Raw genomic sequence first — 7,724 nt, forward strand, 5'->3', positions numbered from 1 at the left:
TGCATGTTGTTGAAATTAGTGGAATTTATGTAGATTTTGTGCTCTTTAGGTTGTAGATGTTGGTGTTTCAATGGTATATGTGATTGTTACAGGGTTATCGATGATATGTCGATAGAATATCGATAAGATTTCGATGGTTTTGGTGTTTGTACTGTATTGTTGTTGTTGTATGTCGATAGGATGTCGTTTGTATGTCGATAGGATGTCGATAGAATTGGTGTTTGTTTGTATTGTATTGATTTTTTGTATGTCGATAGGATTTTGTGTGTATGTCGATAGGATGTCGATAGAGGGTTGAGTTTATTTTTGCCCTTAAATGTCGATTATGTGTCGACAGTATGTGGACATGTTATCGACGGTAGCATGTGAATTTTTAAATATTTGTTAATGTCGATCTTGTCGATAGTATGTCGACATGTTGTCGACATTATGTCGATAGTGTAGATTGCTTAGCTCGAGTGGTCACTTATTTGGAATATCGATTTCTTGTCGATAGTATCTCGATACATTGTTGATAATTGTTGTTATTGTTGTTGTATGCCATATGTGTGTTAGTATCGATAGGTTGTCGACAATATGTCGACGGGTTGTCGATGAAATCATGTCGTGTTCACTGTTTGATAATGTCGATATCATGTCGACAACATGTCGATATTATGTCGACCTTTTTTTAAATTTTTTGGCAGTAATATTGGTCTGTTTTTTATTTTTTTTTCAGATGGCTCCTAGACTCATAATTCCAGCACCCGAGCATTTTACTGGCCGCGTGACATATAGAGGCACCAGAATTTTTGCAAAAATCAAAGCTCGGTTTGAGGAGTACAACCTAAATAACACGGCAAAGGAAAGTCGTTTCGGAAACTTTTGGAATGCCGTACCCTTGACATTCTTGTCGGTGTTATTTCACCAGCTGATGCTCCACAAAATGAAAGTTGATGCTCAGGAGGAGTTGAGGATGCGGTTTTACGTTGGTCGGAAGGAGGTCAGATTCGGAGTGCTTGAGTTTGCACTCATTACAGGCCTGGACTTCTCCTCGAGGCCAACAGAAGAGGAGAAGGCTGCGCAGGTTGCTCGCTCAGGGTCAGACCGATTTATCAACAAATATTTCAACCGGTCTGATAGTGTGAAGACAGAAGTACTCCAAGATAGGTTCACAAACTGTCAGAACCCGGAAGACTTGTACAAGCTTGGCTTGTGCTTGTTTGTGGAGTCAGTGCTTCTGGGCCGCGAGGCAAACGCGCTGATTACGCCTCACATACTTAGATATGTCGAATACCTCGAGTTCTTCTTCCGGATTCCTTGGGGGAAGCACTCATTCGCCAGACTCATGCACTCGCTTCAAAAAGACATGTTGAAACATAAGGCCAACTACGAGAAGAAGCTGAGTTCGGATGTTCAGCATGAGTGCAAATACACAGCTTATGGCTTCGCACCTGCAGTACAATATTGGGCGTATGAGACCATTTTAGAGGTTGGGAAGAGGTATGGCACGAATCATGGGATTCGGTTTCCCAGGATGCTTAGCTGGACGAGCAAGGGTGATATTGGGAAGAAAGACGTCAGTGCATTATTTTCTAGATGGGTATGAATTTCACTTATGTTCAGAATAATTATTTAACATAAATGCTTGTAATAAATGCTAAATGGTTTTATTCTGACATTTTTTGAACCATAAACAGAATCTTGAAGTGGTGAAGGGGCTACTTCCACGGACAGAAGAGGAGGCATTTGTGAGGACCATATCTTACGATGGTGTGGAGAACTTGGTTGATGATGGTGTGGATGACACAGAGGTTGAGGTAGGTACTCAGGTACCAGAGACTCAGGTACCAAACACTCAGGAAACAGACACTCAGGTACCAATTTTTGGAACTTTTTTTTATGACTTCATTTTTTATTGTTTTTTTTCTGTGATATTTGTTACATTGTGGAATTATCGTATGCTTACCGTATTTTTTTGGTATATATTTTTTCAGGGCACTGGTACAGACCCTCAGCCTAGTGCACCATCTTCATCAAGCGTTCGTGGTGCTGAGTACACTAATTTAGTGGCGAGGTTGGATAGGATCGAGGCTGACACTCAGGGTATGTACGCTGCTCATGCCGAGCTGAAGAAGGCATACGAGACCAGCCATGTAGAGCTGAAGGGTGGTCAGAACGTAATTATGGAGCAGCTCAGAAACATATTGGCCATGTTGAATCGTCCACCAACGACAGCTTCAGCACCGGAGGCCCCAGCAGATCCATCTACCCCACCACCAGCTGCATCACCCCCACTAGAAGAGGAGGAGGTCTTCCCTGACGGGGACGATCCTTATGAGGGAGCTCTAGCGACTCCCATCGATACAGGTGTTATCCATGTACATGACACCGAGTCCCAGGGTGAGATTCTGTCGATAGAGGCACAACCTGCAGTGGTTAAGAGTCGGAAGAGGAAGAGAAATCCTCCTGTATGGTTCCGTGACTACACAGAGATGAAGAAGAGACATAGGCCATCTTCGACGTTTGATCCCCTGGCGCCACCGGATGAGCAATTGTTAGTTACTTTCCGAAAGTGGTGTGTTGGACTCATTCCGAACCACCGACTTCGGGATTTGAGAAGTGGTGATTACGATCCATCATTCTTTTGGAAGCTGCTGACACCACAGGAATGGTTTACAGATGACGTAAGTAAAGTATTTTATAATATTACTTCACTTTACAACTTTATGTGCAATTAATACATTTTGTTGTCTAACTGACATTTCCCTTTATATGCAGCATATAGATGCAGCAATGTATATGCTGAGGAGGCGACGCGCCGACTATCCACTGACATTTCCTCAGAAGGGTATCATTCTCTCCACATTCGTGACAACCATGATCAGCAGTGCATGGACGAACCACAGGGGTCCGAGGAGAAACTTTGTGTGGGAGGGTTATATCCTGGACTACTGCAAAGGGGTTCATAAGGTATTGTTTTAGTAAGATTTTAAATGTTGAACTATGATTATAACTTCGATTGTTAATTGTTTTGGAGGATTATTATGGTTTGTTAATTGTTTCGTTGTTCTCCGTAATTACAGGAGCAGTTCTTTTCGAGATGGATGGGTAACGAGTATATTTACTTCATTCTGCATCTTCCCGAGGCAAAGCACTGGGTCACAGTTGAAGTTGACATAGAGCTGTGGAGTGTGGAAAATTAATGTCTACGACTGTGATTCCAGCGTCTGTCATTGGACCGCCATGGAACCCGTCTTGAAGACTTGGGAAGAACTGCTGCCCTCGCTAATCCTTGCAACCGGGGATTTTCCACGTAACAACCAGATCATGGCGTTAACTAACAGGGACATCACGGTGCTTCCAAAAATGCATTCGACTCGAGCCACTCACGACTTAGTTCCGAAGGCAACAACCAGGTACATAGCGATAAAAAAGTACTATAGTATTAAAATATGTTTTACGTTAGACTAACTTTACATTTTATTTTGCATTTAGTGGTGATTGTGGCGTCTATTGCATTGAGTATGTGGAGCATCTCATGATGCAACGTGGATTGACCGATGTGACGCCAGGCCGAATGAATATGTTTCGTGAACGGTGGTGTGTTGATTTATTTTACCAAAATGTCGGCTGATTATATGTGTAATTATTGGGACATTGTATATTTTGTGTAATTAACATTACATTTATGTATATATAGACTTTCTCTTCGTTCAAATTTTTATAATTATTCGTGGTTTCAAATATAAATTATCGATATTATTCAACAAAAATAATTATTAAAAACTAAAAAATAATTAAAATATAAAAAAAATATTCAACATCGACATTATTTTAAAGCAGTTTCGAACCTGAAATAGAAAACATGTTATTACAACGAATACGTACACTACGCCTCAAATGCGGGCTTTGCATGTTGCTCTGTTGTGGCCTGAACTGCCACAGCGGCTGCAGTTTCGAGGTATAGAACCTTTTTTATCACCAGACGGGAAACGGTTCTCCCGTCTTCTTCCAGCGTTGCTTTTTCTTGGACGACCTACAAGCTTCTTTTCCACAGGTACCCCAACTTTCATATTTGGTGTGTTGATATTATTCAACAAAATGTCGACAACTTGTAAGTAACATGTTGATTGCTTAATGTCGACATGCTATCGACATACTGTCGACATCACGTCGATAATGGTCATCACTGACCTTTCCTCGTGCAATTATCGACAAACCATCAATAAGTTATCGATATATCATCGATAACAACTGGAAAACCCAGATTTTGACTAAAAACCAGATCTGCCAGATCTCAACAATTTCAGACCAAAAAACAGCAGTTCCAACAAATACGACACATATAACAATTTTAAACTACATAAAGTCTAACAAAATGCTTAAAACACAACTTACCCATTATAATGGTGTAAGATTCTTGAGTGATATTGGGTTGTGCTTCGGTTTTCCACCAAGAGGGAAGAGAGAGAGGGACTAGAGAGTGGGACGGACGAGAATTGAATAAAATTTTTTGAGAAGTTTTTTCAGTTTTTTCTAGAGAGAGAGAGAGTGGTGCACGAGAGAGAGGGAAGAGAGAGAGAAAGACCAATTTCAGTTTTTACCAATTTTATTTTTTTTTTAAAAAAAAAAGGGTAAAATGGGAAGTTCATGTAATCAATGGACTAAATTTGTACAAATTAAGGGAGGGTGTAAATTTTGATATGGCTTGTATTATTAAGGCCAAAAAGTGAAATTTTCCTTTCTAAATAGTGTAAAAAGGAGACATTTCGCTACAAATTTTGAAATGAGAACATTTACTTACATAATGTTATGATTTGGGATCATTTGCTATAATTTTCCAATTGCAAGGTGAATGTTTTGTTATTTTTATGTTACTTTGTAATTATCTTTTTGTTGTTTTATAGTTGTTTGTTAAGTAATTATTTTTTAGTCGTCTTAGTTATTTTTAAGATATTTTTTTATTTTACTGAAACATAGTAATTTTGTAATTTTGAAACTTTAACACAATATTTTTAAAAACTTGGTACAGTAAAAATGTTAAAAAAAAAGTTTGACAGTAAAATTATAAAAATGACAAAAAAAAATTAGTATTTTTTTGTAAGATTTCCTTTGGATATTAATTGTTTAAATAATGATAATCTAAAACTTTTTTTTTTTTGACAAATAAAGAAATTAGAACTACAAAAATCATCTTTTAAAAAAAATGATAAATAACGGCATAAGTACCCAAAGTTTTAAATTTATAAGCGACATAAATCCAATATATATTTTTAGGGGCATAAGTAACAAATGTTTGTAAAACTGTAATCTTTCTCTAATTTTGTCAGTACAAACTCTGTTATTGTCTTAAATAGGGCACATATAAGGCTCGAATTCTAGATCATTGGGTCTAAAGCCTGAATTCTAGATCATTGGGTCTAAATAGAAACATGTAGTATCAGTCATTTCCAAATGTTCTTTTAATAAAAGGCTATTTTCAATAATATGGGAAAAATTACTAAGGTTATGATAAATATGACATAAAAAATAAATGCCACTAAATATGGCATTATCTAACCAATCAAACTAAAAACATGGTTTTTTAAACCATATAAAACATTAAAAATAGAATCAAAATTTAAGATTCATAAAAAATAAAAATTTAATTGAATTACTATAAAAAAATATTAAAGATTCATTTCATATTTATTTTTTTTAAGAAAATAAAACAAATGAAACTACAGTGATTGCCGGAGTTGTCACTCGTACCGAAAAAGTAACCGGAGGTTGCTGCCGACACCAGAAAAGTCGTCGGAGTAGCTGCCACTACTAGAAAATTTGCGGGAGTTTCTGCCGGCGCCGAGAAAGTCGTCAGAATTAGCATTGTCGCTGGAAAAATCTCCAAGAAACAAGAAACCGGTTTCTTGATGAAAAAACCAAGTTCTTGATGATTTTTCCGATGATTATACCAGTGACAATGCTAATTTCGACGACTATTCCAGAGCTTGCTGTCGGTATCAGAAAAGTTGCCGGAGTAGCTACCAGTGTTGGAAAAGTCACCGGAGTTCCTGCCTGCGTCGAAAAAGTTATCAGAATTGGCATTGTCGCCAGCCAAATCACCAAAAAAAAAATCACCAAGAAAGTGGTTTCTTCATCAAGAAATCGGTTCTTCACCAAGAAAGTGATTTCTTCATCAAGGAACTAGTTTCGTCACACAACAATAATAAAGATTATGAATACAAAACAAAAATAATATACAATGAAAATAATTGAAACCAATTTCATCAATCAACCAAATGGAAAAAAAAACAGACAAAAAAATACTCATAAATATAAACAAAACAACACACAATGCACAACAATAATCTAAAACAAAATATAAGTGTAAAAACCAGTTTCAAACCTAGGAACAAAATAATAAAAAGAAACTTAAAATAAAAAATATACAGTAACATCATAAAATAGAGCAACCTCATTACAAAACTCTTAAAACCTGTAAAACCAGTTTTGAACTTATGAACCCTGTGAAACTAAATTCGACACTGAAAAATTATAACGATATATAAATGCTAAACAATAAAGTTAACTGAAATAAGTCATCGAAATTGGCATAGTCGCTGGAGTTGCTGCCGGTATCGAAAAAGTTACCAGAGTTGTTGTCAGCGTCGAAAAAGTCATCGAAATTGGCATAATCGCCGGAAAAAATCACAAAAGAATTACCAATAAACTGCTTGGTGATTTTTTTGGTAATTTTTCCGGCGACAATGCTAATTCTGACGAATTTTCCAGAGTTTGTTGCCGGTACCGAAAAAGTCATCAGAGTAGTTGCCAGTGTCGGAAAAGTAGTCGGAGTTGCTGCCAACACCAGAAAAGTCGTCAGAAATATCACCGAAAAAACCACCAAGAAACTAGTTTTTTCATCAAGAAACTATTTTCTTCATCAAGTAACTGGTTTTTTCATCAAGAAATTGGTTTCTTCATTAAGAAGCCAGTTTCTTGGTAATTTTTCCGGCGACTATGCCAATTTCAATGATTTTTCCGAAGTTTGCTGTCGGTGCCGAAAAAGTTGCTGGAGTAGCTGCCAGTGTCAGAAAAGTCATCAGAATTGGTAGTGTCACCGGAAAAATCACCAAGAAAGTAGTTTCTTCATCAAGAAACCGATTTCTTCTTCAAGAAACCAGTTTCTTGGTGATTTTTTTAGTGATTTTTCCTACGACAATGTCAATTCTGACAAATTTTCTAGCGTCGGCAGCAACTCCGATAATTTTTCAGCACCGACCGCTACTTTGGTGATTTTTCCGGCACCGGCAGCAAACTTCGACTAATTTTTCGACATTAGTGACAAATAAAACTACCTAAACAAATAAAAACATTGAATATGAGATTTGAAAACCTAATTTACATCTATATGGCTTATCAAATACCATAAAAAGACATAAAAACAAAAAATTACCATATAAATTGGTCAAACTTAAATGTACCATATTTATTATAAGAACTTTTAAAATCCCATAATAAGTGTAATTTGCCCTTTAAAAATAAAATCTGTACTGATAAAACTGGAAGAAAATTACAGTTTTACAAATATTGGCTACTTATAATGTTAAAAATAAACATTAGATTTATACTACTTACAAATTTAAAAATTTTGGTACTTACACACTATTTATTCTTTAAAAAAAAAAATAGTTTACCTAAAAATGTTAAAATCAAATCATCCTATCGTAGTATACATTTGGCCCCCTTTTGGTTACTTAAAC

This window comes from Cannabis sativa, chromosome 8 (assembly GCF_029168945.1).
Source record: "Cannabis sativa cultivar Pink pepper isolate KNU-18-1 chromosome 8, ASM2916894v1, whole genome shotgun sequence".
In the NCBI taxonomy this organism is placed as follows: Eukaryota; Viridiplantae; Streptophyta; class Magnoliopsida; order Rosales; family Cannabaceae; genus Cannabis; species Cannabis sativa.